This window comes from Pinus tabuliformis, chromosome 7, assembly GCF_031772625.1.
Source record: "Pinus tabuliformis cultivar Carrire ecotype Pingquan chromosome 7, CPIR1, whole genome shotgun sequence".
Classification (NCBI taxonomy): domain Eukaryota; kingdom Viridiplantae; phylum Streptophyta; class Pinopsida; order Pinales; family Pinaceae; genus Pinus; species Pinus tabuliformis.
The window spans coordinates 1,392,528,134-1,392,546,396 of NC_142293.1; the positions used below are offsets into that span (position 1 = coordinate 1,392,528,134).

Sequence of the window (18,263 nt, forward strand, 5' to 3'; positions counted from 1 at the left end):
CATAAACAATGTGCATAAACTTTGCACTGTGAACCCATCTTCCCATGATGGTGTAAGAAATTGGGGTACACCAATTTCGCCTCCAGTTACCATAATTCGATCCTGGGACCTATGGGTTATGAGCCCATTTCATTATCGGAAGCATTAACTAATGTGTTTACCTTAAAAACCAGGGACTTCAGCACTATCGAAATGCACTGGAAATACATGGAAAACCCACAGTCAAAAGCATGGCCGGACTTCAAAAAGATTTCACCCGCATCTATAACCGTCGGGTCCATTCATTAAAGCCACTTCCGTGGCGTCCTCCGATCTCCGTTTGACTCATCGGCTATCAGTGTATCGCCCATCGGCAATCGGCATTCCCACTATCCACTGTGCTTGCCTCTCCGATTTGCGATTAGCGATTAGATCGCTACCGTCGATCCTAACTCTCGATTCGACGGTCCATGATCTATCGCATCATCGCAATCGCCGTGCCTCTCCGATTTGCGATCAACGATTAGATTGCAACCGTTGATGCTGACTCTCGATTTGACGGTTGACGATTAATCGCAAGATCGCAATCGCACTATTTCAAGGGCCAGTTCCGATAACTCCAGAAGGTTTCCGCTGATGCGATAAAGTGCGATCGCTCATTGAGATTGGATCTGGACCGTTGATCTTCCAGATCCAACGAATCCTGTGCATTATCATCTAACCCCTCTTAACCTGATCTCTCTCGCCTTCGATGGACTTCTGTGTTAAAACATGGTTCTCTGCCATACTCTGTTTAACACACGACATAACTCCATAATGGTTAACTCATTTATCAATGGATCGCCATCGATCCTTGTAGTGATCGATGGTCGATCAGAAATCCGACAATACTGAAACATTCAATTATCTATAAAATACACACACAAGCGTACAATATCAACACTGAAACACACTTTATATTATACATAGTATGATTACAAGCTAAGGCGTTTTAGCCTTAGAAACAAGCTCTCCTTTCGGTTACATTTTCACCACTCTGGTTTACACAAATTCTATTGTCACCCTCTATCTTTCTATGTCTACGCAGGTTCATATATATATATAAGAAATATTGGATCGGATCACTGGAAGGATCCGATCAAATCCACTCCTTGATTTCCTCTCACAAATATCTCAACAAGCGTTAAATCTCTCTACAGCTCGCTATATGGATATATATGAATACATGGCAGATTACATTAATATTGAATTAAGTCCATCAAATTACTTTGTTTTAACAGATTTGTCCCTTGTGTTGCTCCGATGGTCCATGTCCTCCTCTTATGCGCTCAAAATTTGCAATTTGGATTAAGGGGGGTCAGGTGCCCCTGCATCAGATTCCCGAGGCACAAAAATTTATGATCTTCTGGTCATAGGCTTCTCCTTATCCCTTAGCAATTCTACCCACTTCTCAGTGGAACTGCCTTCATGATCTTCTGTGAGCTGCAACCAACCTCTGTAGTAACAGTCTTCTCTGCTACATGATACCTCACCAAGCTTTCTCCTCTGAGCTTAGTCTTTCGGCATCCTATTGAGCATTCCTCACTCTAGGTTCACTGCAATCTTTTCACCTTTTGTTGCCGTTCTCTGCATGACAGTAAGACCATAACTCTCCAACTTTATCAACTCTACCTCTTTTCCCTTCTTCCTTCTTGCAGGAAAACTTTCCCTGCTCTGATACCAAATGATGGGGTAAGAAATTGGGGTACACCAATTTCGCCTCCAGTTACAATAATTCGATCCTGGGACCTATGGGTTATGAGCCCATTTCATTATCGGAAGCGTTAACTGATGCGTTTACCTTAAAAACCCGGGACTTAAACACTATCGGAATGCACTGGAAATACATGGAAAACCCACAGTCGAAAGCATGGCTGGACTTCAAAAAGATTTCACCCGCATCTATAATCGTTGGGTCCGTTCATTAAAGCCACTTCCGCTGTGCCCTCCAATCTCCGATTGACTCATCGGCTATCAGTGTATCGCCCATCGGCAATCGGCATTCCCACTATCCGCTGTGCTTGCCTCTCTGATTTGCAATCAGTGATTAGATCGCGACCGTCGATCCTGACTCTCGATCCGACGGTCCATGATCTATCACATCATTGCAATCGCCGTGCCTCTCCGATTTGCGATTAGCGATTAGATCGCGACCGTCGATCCTGACTCTCGATTCGACGGTTGACGATTAATCGCAAGATCGCAATCGCACTGTTTCAAGGGCTGGTTCCGATAACTCCAGAAGGTTTCCGCCGATGCGATAAAGTGTGATCGCTCATCGAGATTGGATCTGGACCGTTGATCTTCCAAATCCAACGGATCCTGTGCATTATCATCTATTTCCTCTTAACCTGATCTCGCTCGCCTTCGATGGACTTTTGTGTTAAAAGACGGTTCTCTGCCATACTCCGTTTAACACACGACATAACTCCATAATGGTTAACTCATTTATCAATGGATCGCCATCGATCCTCGTAGTGATCGATGGTCGATCAGAAATCCGATAATATTGAAACATTCAATTATCTATAAAATACACACACAGGCGTACAATATCAACACTGAAACACACTTTATATTATACACAGTATGATTACAAGCTAAGGCGTTTCAGCCTTAGAAACAAGCTCTCCTTTCGGTTACATTTTTACCACTCAGGTTTACACAAATTCTATTGTCACCCTCTATCTTCCTCTGTCTAAGCAGGTTCATATATATATAAGAAATATTGGATCGGATCACTGGAAGGATCTAATCAAATCCACTCCTTGATTTCCTCTCACAAATATCTCAACAAGCCTTAAATCTCTCTATAGCTCGCTATATGGATATATATGAATACATGGCAGATTACATTAATATTTAATTAAGTCCATCAAATTACTCTGTTTTAACAGATTTGTCCCTTGTGTTGCTCCGATGGTCCACGTCCTCCTCTTCTCCGCTCAAAATTTGCAATTTTGATTAAGGGGGTCAGATGCCCCTGCATCAGTATAGTAAATGGTGGCCCATATCAAGTTGTAACTAAATACATCGTGCCAAGTGCAAATGCCAAAATAAGTGCCCTTAATAATCGTAAACAATGTGCATAAACTTTGCACTGTGAACCCATCTTCCCCAAACTAGCTATTGGCTTTCAAATATGTGGGTAAGGTATGCTAAACTTTTATCTTTTAAGCACCTTTAATCACCTCAAATAGGTTGATCTTCTTCTTCTTTGAAGAAGTATTGCCTAGGCTATCACTTATTATGCTGGTTACTAGTGGAAGATTAAACTAATGCTACAGGCGCCTAATGTGGATCAAATTTTTTGCTGTAGCATGATAAGAAACATTTTTATGTTCTCCATACAAGAACTCTAACCTCACTAGTTCAAGGGCTAGCTATAGCATAAATAATATTGTTGTAGGGTGCTACAATGGTGGATTAGTGTTGCATCCTTTAGCAGAGTTATATGTTTGATATTAAGAGGAATGTCATTTTGAAATAATCTCTTGTGCTATGACTATAATAGGCTCATGGGCGCGTCCACTGTCAAAGCTCTCAACATAAGCTTATGACAAATAAGCCCCTCTTAACCTTTCATTTATTCTTTAGATCTCAAAATAGATTAGGGCTGACCTTTCAAAGTTATGAATTCAAGCAGGGCCAAATTAAATTCATGGACATCTTTTTGCTGTGACTGGCTTGCTTTTTTGGCAATGTCTTATTGAATTTTGCTTTTGTTTTGCTATAGTTCTTTGTTCTTGCCTTGAATATTTTGCATTTGAGATGATGTAGGACTTGTAGGTAATACCTTTAGAATTTTTGAAAGTTCCTTACAACACGGCTCCTTGACTATCAACTATGACATATCTCAAAATATGGACGTTTGGGGTACTGTAACCCTCTTATGGTTTCCTTTTTATGTTATTTTTGTAGATTCCAATTCCATAATGACCCAAAACTTCTCATTGAGGTGATGCATGAAAAAATATTTCTTTTTTAATCTTTCTAGAAAACAAGGTTGAATTGCAGACCTAGAGAAATATTCTAGACCCACAATGATAGGCTTACAACCCTAAAATAGTGGCAGATTGGTGTTACCTTGGATACTAAAACCAACTGCCTTGAGCTCTGTGTGTAATTAGGGACATGTTTTCATCTTTTCCATTTGTTGTTTGAAGGTGAAACAACTTGCAAGTTTGTGAATAGTATGACACCCAAAAAAACACTAAAATTTGAACTAGGAACCACTTAAAAGGCCTCTATCAAGAAGAGTAATGAGTAATGATGCTATTAAGTTGTCCTATATAAATGATTTACCAATCCAGTGCCCCTTTCAAATTCAGAGATAGGCCAACCTACGTGAATGCATTTATAAATGAACCCTTCCCCCTTTTGATACCTTTTTTGCTAGCATCACTTTAGGGCCAAACCCCTAAAGTTATAAATATATAAATAGGGTTGTTCTCCTTAGACAAGGATTTCTCCTACATAGGTTAGCTTTCTTGAACTTGTTTTGTTTTTTTTCCTTTAGTCTTGTTTTTAATCAAAGTTCTATTTTGAATTAACCTTTCAAATAAGCTGCCATGCTTGTTGTCCCATTCATAATTGTTGATATCAAATTCTACTTGAAAATGTTCTTATGGAAAAGGATTTACTCACTTTTAATAAAAATGAAAGAAAGGCCAAAGTTGATTCATATCTATTGTGTTAAGGAAACTTCCCTTACGGAGCTTGATATGGGACAATCCCAAAATGTTGATGTGACTTCTTGTTCAAGAACAATGCCCTAGATAAAGTCAATATGAGGAAACAAAGGTGGAGCATCTTCTTCATGATTGCACCAAGACCTCTAACATAGAGTGATCTCCTCCTTGTTGACGTTTGTAGCTTGGGCAGGTATTTCTGCATAGGCCTAAGTGTTTGGGCATGCAAAAGCGACCTAATACACCCTTTAGACCTTAGCAATTACTTTAGTAATTAAAGTCATTTTTTTCATAAGATAAGAGTGATTTTAATCTAATGAAATGCAAAGGTTCTTTTCAAATAGTGGAATTAGATGAATCTCAACTGTCGATCTTAGGTGAGACGAGATCAAATTTCAACTGTCAATCACTTTGGAGATTAGGGTTGTGGATTCAGTTGACAGCTCAAGCTTATAAAAGAAGAGCTAAGGAGAGGACAAGACACAACAATGGCGAACACAAGGCTTGAAAGGAGATTTTAGTAATTGAGTGGAGAAGGACTACCATTCAAGTGTGCTAGGTCTGAGGAACCTAGCAAGGGAGATCCAAATCAGCCAAGACAGATCGGGGATAGTTCTAGGGCTTGATCAGGTGGATTAGATTTAGGTTATTGTTATATTTATAGTTTTCTCAGTGCGTCATTTTCCTAGTAAGAGAGCCTTAGTAGGTTTTGAATCATTAATGAAGAACCGATTTGATTGGGCAAAAAACTTTTGTAATGTGTGATTGAGATTGGTTGTGATTCTATTGAATATTTTTTTGTTTACGCTAAGACCCTAGTTGTGCTTTTATTCTGTAGACGTGTGATGAATTTGCTAGGAATTAATTTTCAGGTTGCTGGGTTCTGAAATTAACAAGGTATCATAGCTGAAACTCTGAGAAATCAATCTCCAAATCAGCAGGCACTAGTTTCGTTTAGTGATTGCAGGGGTCTATGTTCGGCCAACGACTGTACAAGGCAGAATTATTATTTTGCATGTTGAGAATTCAACGCATAAGAGAGATTAATTTCTGCAATGTGTGGGCTAGTGGTTGGACAATTGAGTGAATTATTTAAAAAAAAGTGGTTGACAAGCTAGCCACGACCTAGTTGTTGACAAATCTATCAGGGATCAAGCACCACGAGGAATGGTGTGAATCGAGATGACATGGGCCGTGGTAATCATGAAGGTCGAATTGGCAATAGAAGAGGTAGAGGTCGACCGGGACACAAGTCTAGCTTACAGTCGCTAGTCAAGATGACAACCAAAATAGTAGGTGACAGTAGTAGGGCAAGCCAACTTTGATAGGCCGTGTAAGTGAGGAAGTGGAGGGTTGTCGAAGAAGCCTATAGCCGTCTCTGAGACGGTGACAGGGATGTGTGGGGCAAGTAAAACTAGTTGTCAGAGACAATAGTCATCAGGCCGAGAGGAAAAGGCCAGCTAACAAGAGAGATATAATTGTCATTAGATCCAGTAAGGTCGGGATATAATTGTTAGCTGAGTAGTCAACCATAGATTCACAGAATTCATAGAGGTGTCGTGAATAGTGTAAAGATTATACAAGGGCCATACAAGGGTGGGGAGTTGTATAAGCGTGATTAGTTTGTTCACAGACAAAAGATGTGAATAGTGGAATTGGCAAAGACACTGTTTCAAAGAATCTAGGGGGATGGGATGGGGCCTGGAATTTTTTGACAAAAAGCCTTCATAATTCAAATTCAGTACATTCACATAATCAAGATGACTCTTGCAAGTCAGAATGTAGCAATAATTCCGCAATGAGCCCTACCCCAAGGTCAATAGGATGTGCTTTTGATGACCAGTCTCCAAGCCAAGGACTTGGAAGCTGTCATGTAAATTGTAAAAGGCAATGTAAGACAAGTATAATAGCTCTAATGCCAAAAGACATACATGATATGCCCAAAATTAAATCAAGTGGACCATCATATCTGATTGAAAGGTGGAGACTTGATGCTAGGTGTGATTGCGGTGGATCGGATATGGGTTGTGCACTTACCTTACTTCACAGTCGGAAACAAAAAAGGAATAATGACTTAATTGAGACCAATTCAAAGGTAGAGGATTGTAATTCATTATGTGTGCTTTCGTAGGTATTATATATGGGTCCTGGGAACCAACCATTTTAATTTCAATTTATGTAGAGTGTCACGGTGTTATGTTATGATTCTTCAACATCCATATCCTTTTTTCCTGTGTTTTTCCCTCTGAACATACCGGGAAGTTTGTCATTCTGTAACTCTTATTTAAAATTTTTGTTCATGTCAGACTAAAGACTAAAGAAGGCTATCTATTGTTTCTCTTTACTTGTTTTCTTTTTGATAGTTTTGTTGTGTTTTTACTCTTGTTGGTTCCTATTTGGTGTAAAATCCAAGCATGCTTTGGTATGGAAACCTATGTTGCAACAATATATATGTATGGTCACTTATGTGTTTTTGTTTAAATTTGAGCCATCATACATTATTAATCATTTGTTTAATTGTTGAATGCAATGCAATGTAGGTAAAGGAACATGGAGAATTCATGATGAAACTATTGAAATATTTTCATGAGAGAGACATTGTAGTAGCGCGCAAAGCCAAAGGTTGAAGTTAGTTTTCTTTTGATGCAAAATCCATGTATGATCTGCTATGTAATATTTCGTATTGCAAATACTCTAGATCTCCTCCCTCCTTAATTGTTTAGTGTTTGCATACGATTTATTTTCTTCTAAATAAGATTAATTATGAGATTTTCGGTCTCCATTAAGATTTCTCATAAGATATTTTGATCTCCGTATCATATTTCTCACGATATTTGATATATGTGTAGTATTTCTTAGAATATTTTCTAGTCTCTATCTAATACTTATTTATGTTTTGATGTGCAGGGTGCCCTTGGTTGGCCATGGATGCTTTTTGTAGCTATAGTGCAAAGTCTTTTTCTTATTTGTCTTTTTTATTTTTTGTTATTTTTGTTTTGTTGGTTATATTTTGTTTTCTTTCTATTTTTGTTGTTTTATTTTGCTTTTTTCCATGTGGTTGTTATATTTTTATATTTGTGAGCATGGCCATGCTAATTTGTGGTTTGATATTTTTTGTGTGTTTTTTTATCTAATTTTTTTTGTTCACATTTTCTTTTGGATTGAATAGTGTGGTTTTAGAGATGAGGTAATGGGCAAAGGTGAAGGAGGTATGTATGGGGGGATTTGCTTGTTTATGTATAGAGGTGAACAAAGTATGTAATGGGAACTTACTTGTTTGTTACTACATAATTATATGGTTTTATTTCCATTTCTATTTAACTCATATGTTGCTTCATCATTGTATCACGTGTATTTGTTGAAATGTAGATGCAATACAAATTAAGAAAGGTGAAGGAACACTCATGAAATTAACTATTAAAAACTCTTTGCGTGAGAAAGATGTGAGTCACCATAGCAAGGTAGAAGCAAATATAGAGGGTGAGTTTTATTTCTATTTAACTCATATGTTGCTTCATCATTGTATCATGTGTATTTGTTGAAATATAGAGGGCGAGTTTTATTTTGTTGCAAAACTCATGTTGAAATTAGATGCATATTATATTATTTGATAGTTTTATTTATATAATAAGTGTTATGCAAATGTGGGTAAAGGAAGATGGTGGAGTATCAAGGAAACTATAATTTTTTTTTGTATGAGAGACATTTAAAAATGTGCTTGAGAACGAAGGCAACAAGTGTGTTCTTTTTTGGTTCGACATGGATATCTTCTCGTTTCAATACAATGGTTCTCCTTCCCCCTTCCTTGTTGAAGAATCACGATTTTTGGTCATTACAGAAGATTTACTTTTGCATAGTATTACTCATAAGACATTTTTTTGTTTGTTTATGATTTCTCATAATATATATAAGTGTCTATTTGGTACATCATGTGATAACTTAAGGTAGGTCCTGACAACCCATGATTACACAAGCATAGTGAGTGAAGGTGAAGATTGACTACCCATGATTACACAAGCATAGTGGGTGAAGGTGAAGATTGAGGTGATATATATGGTTCCATTTGTGTGTATTTAAATTCAAGGCATCTTAAATTAGATGAAATTATTGACCACATTGTAATGCAGGTAATGTAATGTGGAAAATCACAAACTAAAGTGTTGAAATCTATTTGTGAGGGAGAGACTGCAGTAGAGTGCAAAGGTAGAGGCAAAGGTACATGTGAGTTTTCTTTTGGTGCAAATATTCATATATGATTCATTATTAACCTATTTACCTATATATGATCGTCCCTCCTTATCAATTTAGGGTTTATGATTTTATTCTTCACATAAGATGTACTTTGTAGTGTATAAAATTATTCATAATATCTCACAACATTTTGTGTGTATTTAGTATTTTTCATGATGTCTTATTGAGTGCAATGCAATGCAGATAATGGAATGTGAAGAATCACTAATGAAATTACTAAAATATCTTTATGAGAGAGAGATTGTAGTAGTGTAAAGGTAAAGACAAAGGTAGAAGTGAGTTCTCTTTTGACGCAAAATTTGTATATGATTTGTTATGAAATCCTTCTCATTTCAAATACAATAGTTCTCTTCCCTCTTAACGATTTAGGTTTGATTTCTAGTGCATAAGGTTACTCATAATATTATTGGTCTCTAATTAAGATTTTTTGTAAGATATTTTGATATTTTTATAATATTACTCGTATTTTTGGTGTGCAGATTGTCCTTTGTTGGCCATCGACGCATTTTGGGGTTGCAAATTGGTGTCTCCATCAGATGTTTTTCCTTTCTTGTTTCCTTTTTATTAGTTTTATTGTTTTCTGTTGTGATTCTTTTCTACTATTACATTTTTTCTTTCACATTTGTGAGCATGGCCATGCTAATTTGTGGTTTGATAATTTATTTTTCTTAACTGGTCTTCTTTCTATTTTTTTTACTTCTTTTTTTGTTTGTTTGTTTTTGTTTTGTTTTTCTTTTTTTAATGTGGGTTTGGGGGTGAGGGTGGAGCAAATAAACTAGTCATTTCAACCTATGTTGTTGGTTTAGCTCCAAAAGTGTGGGCTAAGGCAATGGAGGTATGTATTAAGGAATTTACTTGTTTACTAGTATACAAATTTTTCCTTGTTAATTTAACTCATTTATTGCTTCATAATTATCTCATTTGTTTAAATTTAAATGCAATGAAGGTTAAGGAAGGGGGAGGAACACCGATGAAACGACTGAATATCTCTATGTGAGAGAGATGTGGTGCACTATATCAAAGGTAGAGCAATGGCATAGAGGCTGAGTTATCTTTTGCGGTAGAGGGTAAGTTTCTTCTTTTGTTTTTTTTTTCCACTTCTATGGATCTTTGTTTTTGCATTTGTGAGCATGGCCTCCTTGGTTTGATGGTAAACCATGTCAAATATCCCAAATAGTAGTAACAATTGCATCCTCGAATGTGCCCATCTAGAAAAGTTATTCAATCAAATTAGACAAGAGATATGTGGACTACTCAACCCCATGAGAAGATGTGCAAGTCAACCCTCCTTCAGGTGCATGGATATGTAAGTCACTCAAGCCCCCAAATGGGAAATCTTCAGGTGAATGCATGGGATCATTTGCAAATAATCATTTTCTAGAGAATAATATACAATAAATGGTGGATCATATCAAGTTGTAACTAAATACAATGTGCCAAGTGCAAATGCCAAAATAGGCGCCCTTAATCTTCATAAACAATGTGCATAAACTTTGAACCATGAACCCATCTTCCCCAAACTAGCTGTTGGTTTTCAAATATGTGGGTAAGGTATGCTAGACGTTTATCTTTTAAACACCTTTAATCACCTCAAATTGGTTTATCTTCTTCTTCTATGAAGAAGTGTTGTCTAGGCTATCACTTATTATGATGGTTGCTACTGGGAGATTAAACTAATGCTATAGGCACCTACTGTAGATCATATTTAGTACTATAGCATGATAAGAAACAATTTTACATTTTCCATACAATATCTCTAACCTCCCTTTCAAGTAGGACTGGCTTGGAACAAACAAATCTGAAACTAGAATCATTAGCAGACCAATTCAAGGGCTAGCTATAACATAAATAAGATTGTTGTAGGGTGCTACAATTGTGGATTAGTGTTTCATCCTCTAGCGGCCTTAGATGTTTTTTATCAAGAGGAAGACCATTTTGAAATAATCTCTTGCGCTATGACTATAATAAGCTCATGGGCACGTCCACGGTCTAAAACCTCTCAACATAAGCTTACGACAAATAAGCCCCTCTTAACCTTTCATTTATTCATAGTCCTCAAAATAGATTAGGGTTCACCTTTCAAAGTTTTGAATACAAGCAAGGCCAAAATAAATTCGTGGACATCTTTTCACTACGAATGGCTTGCTTTTTGGCAATGTCTTATTGAATTTTGCTTTTGTTTTGCAAGAGTTCTTTGTTCTTGCCTTGATTTTTTTGCATTTGAGATGTAGGACTTGGGGTTAACACTTTTAGAATTTTTGAAAGTTCCTTACAACAATACTCCTCGACTATCAACTATGACATATCTCAAGATCTTGATGTTTGTGGTACTGTAACGCTCTTACGATTTCCTTTTTATGTTATTTGATTCCAATTCCATAACGACCCAAAACTTCTCACTGAGGTGATGCATGAACACGATTGAATTGCAGGCCTAGAGAAATTTTCCAGACCCACAATGATAGCTCTACAACCCTAAAATAGTGGCAGATTGGTGTTACCCTGGCTACTAAAACCAACTGCTTTGAGCTCTGTGTGTAATTAGGGACATGCTTTCATCTTTTCCATTTGCTGTTTGAAGGTGAAAGAACTTGCAAGTTTGTTAACAGTAAGTATGACACCCAAGGCAACACTAAACACCCGAAGTAACAACACTAAAATTTGAACTAGGAACCACAAAAAAGGCCTCTATCAAGAAGAATAATGATGCCATTAGGTTGTCCTATATAAATGATTTACCAATCCAATGCCCCTTTCAAACTCAGACACATTCAAACTCAGACACAGACGAATCTATTTGAATGCATTTATAAATGAACCCTTCGTCCTTTTGATACTATTTTTGCTAGCATCACTTTAGGGCCAAACCCCTAAGGTTATTACTTTATAAATATGGTTGTTCTGCTTAGACAAGTATTTCTCCTACATAGGTTGGCTTTCTTGAACTTGTTTTGCTTTTTTTTTCTTTAGTCTTGTTTTTAATCTAAGTTTAATTTTGAATTAGCCTTTCAAATAAGCGTCCATGCTTGTTGTCCCATTCATAATTGTCGGTATCAAATTCTGCCTGGAAATGTTCTTATGGAAAAGGATTTCCTCCATGCTTTTAAAAAATAAAGCTAGGCCAAAGTTGATTCATATCTATTGTGTTAAGGAAACTTCTCTTACAGAGTTTGGCATGGGACTATCCCAAAATGTTGATGTGACTTCTTGTTCAAGAACAATGCCTTGGATAAATTCAATATGAGGAAACAAAGGCGGAGCATCTCCTTCATGAATGCACCAAGACCTCTAACATAGAGTGATCTCCGCTATGTTGATGTTTGTAGCTTGGTTAGGTACTTTTGCATAGGCCTAAGTGTTTGGGTGTATAGAAGCCACATAATACACCCTTGGACCTTAACAATTACTTTAATATTTAAAGTAATTATTTTTCATAAGATAAAAGTGATTTTAATCTAATGAAATGCAAAGGTTCTTTGCAAATAGTAGGCAAGATCAAAATCTCAATCCTCAATTTCAAGTGAGGTGAGTTCAAATTTCAACTGTCAATCACTTTGGAGATTAGGGTTGCAGATTCAGTCAACAACTCAAGCTTATAAAAGAAGATCTAAGGAGAGGAGAAGACACAACAATAGTGAACACAAGATTGAAAGGAGATTTCAGTAATTGAGTGGAAAATGACTTCCATTCAGGCATGCCAAGTTTGAGGAATGTGCAAGGGTGTAGCAAGGGAGATTCAAATCAGCTAAGGCAGATTGAGGACAAATCTAGGGCTTGATCAGGTGGATCAGATTTAGGTTATTGTTGTATTTGTAGTTTTCTCAGTGCGTCATTATCCTAGTAAGAGAGCCTCAGTAGGTTTTGAATTATTGATTAAGAACTGATTTGATTGGGCAAAAAACTTGTGTAATGTGTGATTGAGATTGGTTGTGCTTTTGCTGAATATTTTTTTGTCTACGCTAAGACCTTAGTTGTGCTTTTATTCAATAGATGTGTGATAAATTTGCTAGGAATTATTTTTCAGGGTGCTTGGTTCTGAAATTAACAAAGTGTCATAGTTTAAACTCTGAGAAATCGATCTCAGAATCACCAGGCGCTAGGTTCGTTTAGTGATTGGAAGGGTTAAGGTTCAACCAACGACCATACAAGGCATAATTCTTAGTTTGCATGTTGAGAATTCAATGCATAAGAGAAATTAATTTCTACAATGTGCGAGGCTAGTGGTTGGATGATGATTTTTTTTTTTTAAAAGGTGGTTGCTAGGGCAGCGACGACCAATTTGTTGATAGATCTATTAGGCACCACAGAGAATGGTGTGAGTCAAGACCACGAGGGATGTGGTAATCACATAGGTCGAATTGGCAGTGGTAGAGGTAGAGGTCGAGGTCGATTGGGACACAAGTGTAGCATACAGTCGCTAGTCGAGCTAACAACCAAAATAGTAACCTAAAGTTGTAGGCAAGCCAACTTTGATGGGCCGTGTAAGTGAGGAAGCGCAAGGGTGTCGAAGAAGTTTGTAGCCGTCGCTAAATCAGTGTCAAGGGTGTATGGGGCAAGGAAAACCAATCGTCGAAGACAACAGTCATTGGGTCGAGAGGAAAAGGCCAACAATTTCCGTCAGATCCAACAAGGTCGACGATAGAACTGATAGCTGACAAGAGAGTTGCGATCGTAGATTCCATATGGTGCTGTAGACTGGTCAAAACATAGTCGTTCCAACAAGGAGAGCTGTGTTGCAGGGGAATGTAGCAATCAACCATAGATTGACAGAAGTCCCAGAGGTGCCGCCGTTAAGAGTGCAAAGTTTATAAAAGTGTGATACAAGGGTGGAGAGTTGCATAAGCGTGGTGCCAGATTGCAATACAACGAGCAGTGATGGGTGGTCACCTCTTAGAGGGAGATCATACCAGTGGGCGGGCTGGAGCAATAGTGATAACAATGTAGGAAGTCGATAGAGTAGTTGTACTCATACAATACGTATGGGAGCCACATATCAACCTAGTGTACAAAGGTTGGAGAGTGCATCTAATTTCACCCCTGGGAAGGTGAAGGTTTCATTGATTATCGTGGAGAATGGCATATGGGAGTTTGCTAACACCAAACTCACCCTGCCGACATATGTTGCAAAAGTGGCCACCTATAACCAAAAGGGTGTGAAATCTAGGAGAATTATCTTGGATGTGGTGAAGGATCATGTGATTCCTCACCCCTATTTGATAAGAAGACAAGGGAGATGTGGGAGGCTCTGATGAAGCTTTATTAGAGTTATAACACAAATGGAAAAATGGTGTTGAGAGAGAAACTCAAGAACAACAAGATGACCAGATTAGATACCGTGACCAATTATCTGACCAAGATCACATAGATATGTGATGAATTGGCAACAATTGGTGTGGTCGTCATAGAGGATGAAATGATAAGGATGACCTTGAATGACCTCACTAATGGAATCCTTTCATGAAAGGCATCTTTGCACAAGAGCATCATCTTTGACCTCAATGTTCTTAGGACATTGTGTTCTGATTGTGCAGATTAATGCAAAGCTCGTGTTATGGTTGTAACTGTCTATGCTCTGAATGTTTGGCTCCCCTGGTTGTCGGTTGTTGTCCTCATGCAAATTTACTCCATACTTATTAAGTCATCTGTCATAGTATTATAGTTCACTGGTCGATAAAAATGCTGTTATGATGGCGCTCCCAGGAATGATTGAACTGTCTTTCAACTTATTCCTTACAGTTCAGTCTTTCCACTACTCGTAAACATGGATATTTTCAATTTTGAGGGTTTATATGTTGCTTCGTTGTGAATGAAAATGTGTTTTTTTAATGCTCCAGATATAATTAACAAACGGGGTTTATGTTGTGTAGTTCAGGCATTGTGCTATTGAACAAAATCCATCATGTGGGCATAGTATACCCAAAATCTATGACCATTCCTATCAGATAACGTGGATTGCAAAAAAGTAGAGCTATTGTTTTCCTCGTTATACTTATACAATGGAGATTGGGATCTGTTTTTAAGTGGAGATTAAGGCATGAAATACAAGTTGCAAGTGGAGCAGACAAGAGGTAAGTGAACCGCTGAGTGCATGTGTTACCTGTTTAGTGCTCTTAGGACATTGTGTTCTCATTGTGCAGATTCATGCAAAGCTTATGTCATGGTTGTAACTGTCTGTGCTCTGAATGGTTGGCTCCCTTGCTTTTCAGTTGTTGTCCTCGTGAAAATTTACTGCATACTTATTAAGTCATCTATCACAGTATTATAGTTCATTGGTCGATAAAAATGCTATTATGATGGCCCTCCCAAGAATGATTGGACTGTCTTTCAATTAATTCCTTACAGTTCTGTCTTTCCACTACTTGTATACATGGATATTTTCAATTTTGAGGGTTTATATGTCTTTCAACTTATTCCTTGCAGTGCAGTCTTTCCACTACTAGTAAACATGGATATTTTCAATTTTGAGGGTTGATATGTTCCTTCATTTTGAAGGATATATTCAATTTGAGGGTTTGTATGTTCCTTCATTGTGAAGGAAAATGTGTTTTTTAATGCTCCAGATATTATTAACAAACAGGGTTTATGTTGTGCAGGTCAAGCATTGTGTTATTGAACAAAATCCATCATGTGGGCATAGTATACCCAAAATCTATGACCATTTTGACAACTTATGATGGGACTTGTCACAACAAACAGTCCATCCCCAATGATATCAAAATCTTCTATTTCATGATATCAAAATCTTCTATTCATGAAAAAGAAAAAGGAGGGTTTCATATACAGATGGAAGCCACTCAAATTAGTCTTCCTGAGAAAAAGGTGAAAGCTATTGTTGAGAAACTGGCTAGGGATAGGTCACTGAAAGAACCACCAGTTTGTATCTTTTCAGGGCATAATCTGGGTATCTCTCATCTCAAGCAAGGAGGGTTTCATATAAAGATGGAAGCCACTCAAATTAGTCTTCCTGAGAAAAAGGTGAAAGCTATTGTTGAGAAACTGGCTAGGGATAGGTCACTGAAAGAACCACCAGTTTGTATCTTTTCAGGGCATAATCTGGGTATCTCTCATCTCAAGCATTCTTGTGATAATATGCCATTGAAGATAATGGCTCCTAACATTTCTACCAGAAAGTGCATGGTGAAGATGTTTCGGAAGTGGTAGTGCATGGTGAAGATGTTTCGGAAGTGATAAAATATGCCATTGAAGATAATGGGTCCTAACATTTCTACCAGAAAGTGCATGGTGAAGATGTTTCGGAAGTGGTAGTGCATGGTGAAGATGTTTCGGAAGTGATAAAGGTTTCTACTCATCAATGTACGTCAAAAGAGCTTCAAGACAAAATGATATGAAGGAGCTGGAACAATGTTAAAGAGGACAAGCCTACAAGGATATGGAAGCAACAAAATGTGAAGTGAAACCTGTAGTGCATGTCAAACTAATGGAAGCAACAAAATATGAAGTGAAACCTGTAGTGCATGTCAAACTAAACCTGCCAAAAGTGGCTGAGAATATTATGGGTGAAGAATCTTCTGAAAATTGTCAAAGTAGCACAACAACAGAGAAGAATCTTCTGAAAATTGTCAAAGTAGCACAACAACAGAGAAGGGAAAAGAGTTAGAAGACACTACAGAATTAGATTCAAAGTCATATCATTCTCCTAAAAGCACGGAAACAGGAGAGAGAAGGGACAAGAGTTAGAAGACACTACAGAATTAGATTCAAAGTCATATCATTCTCCTAAAAGCACGGAAACAGGAGAGATATTTCAGGAAAATGATCTGCATTTGTGAGAAGAGGACTGGTCTAATTTGCCTATGTGGTGTAGCAGTGAAGGAGATGCAGAAGGTGATGTGACCTTTCACTCACTCTGGAAGTGAGACATCCTCATCCTCGTCAAATTTGGAATTGTCAAATTTCTCCTGTAGGAGTGAAGCTAGCTCTTTTTCTGGGAGGGAGAATGAGCCATCATCTTCCATTTAATCTTCTCTGGGTTCAATAGATGCTTCCATTTTCAGTTCCAACCATATGTGCAAGTCATCTTTTCCAGCCACGCATTTACAAAAACAGGCTATATCTACAGATATCTCAAGTCATGATGACAAAGAAATATTTCCAGCACATCCTCAAACCAAGTCATACAACCAATCTCAACTTTATGAGTACTTAAATGTTCCAGAGGGAATGATGGTAATGACAGAATACTCAGAAACAGGCAAAATATCCCCTTTAAAATACAAAGAAATTTCACACACAACTCGTACAAATCCTGAATCTTGCCATTGTCAAGGGATAGGTGTTACTGTTCAGAAAGACAATTCCATACTACCTAATGAGCTAGATGTTAGTCCAACTTTTTTACGTTCTACAGAAGAATGTCCTGTAGGTCTTGCTGCAAATGAAGTGTTATTAGCTAAAAATTCCACTCTAGAGATAAATTCAGATGTTGCACAAGATGGAAATGGTGCAGCCTCCCAGCTCATATTGAAAACAGAAGATGCAATGAACATAGGATCTCGTCTAACAGAGGCTTTTGAAGAGAATGGAAACATCCAAATTGATGATGGTTGTAATGATTTTTCTGTTACAAATATGGATAGTTACTATATTAATGTGGGTGATCGTGCCTCCATAGTTGAGAGTACTTCTGTTCTTGATTTGCCTATACAAAGAGAAAGTTCAGATCTTTGTGTGTCAGTGGGTACCTGCCTATCACTTTGTTATAGACATTTTTGTGCCTAACAACATGGAGCATGAAATGTCAATAATCTGAGGGATCCAAAGTCCCTAAACATGTTGTTCTTACCCTTAGAGGAACAAGGTCAGCAAACCACAGCACTGAAAATCAGTTCTCCACCTGAATACACTCAAAAACAGGCTATTTCTGGATCATGTCAGCTGCTCCACTGAGCATCTGTGCTGAATGTCAACTGCTCCACTCTGTACCTGCGCTGAATGTCAAAACTAATGAAGGCTACCTGCGCTGGGCGAGATTGGCCAAGTGGCACAGTCATTCTGCAAGGCGTCAATTGCCCAGGAAGCTTCCAAACTGACACTTGGGTCAAGGAATTCGCCTTGTGATGAGTCAGAGGGTCTTGATCTCCAAGTGGAAGCAAGAATCTCCAAGTGGACTCAAGAACTGAAGATTAACTAAAGTGGGAGAGGACACTAGTCAGCTTCATGCCAGCCTCAAGCTGACTCATCCTTTCTCCAAATCTCCTATATATAGAGCTCTCTCATGAGGTCTAAGGAGGCTGGAATTTTGTGCAAGTAAGGAAGTGCTGTTGGTTTGAGTTTAGAACTATT

At 37.8% G+C, this 18,263-nt stretch overlaps 2 long non-coding RNA genes across 5 annotated transcripts; both read left to right on the forward strand.

Moving 5' to 3' along the window:
* The first annotated feature begins 6,235 nt into the window (after nt 1-6,235).
* LOC149252856 (uncharacterized) lies at nt 6,236-8,216 on the forward strand. Its single transcript, XR_016267013.1, has 2 exons — nt 6,236-7,331; nt 7,617-8,216. It is a non-coding gene; the product is annotated as an uncharacterized LOC149252856 (long non-coding RNA).
* Nucleotides 8,217-8,482: 266 nt separating this feature from the next.
* LOC149252857 (uncharacterized) lies at nt 8,483-16,146 on the forward strand. 4 transcript variants are annotated; one of them, XR_016267009.1, is made up of 5 exons: nt 8,483-8,930; nt 9,144-9,229; nt 9,440-9,795; nt 9,907-10,027; nt 15,554-16,146. It is a non-coding gene; the product is annotated as an uncharacterized LOC149252857 (long non-coding RNA). The 4 variants fall into 4 exon arrangements; XR_016267012.1 differs by having other exon boundaries at nt 9,144-9,217; XR_016267010.1 differs by having other exon boundaries at nt 8,483-8,924.
* Nucleotides 16,147-18,263: the final 2,117 nt, after the last annotated feature.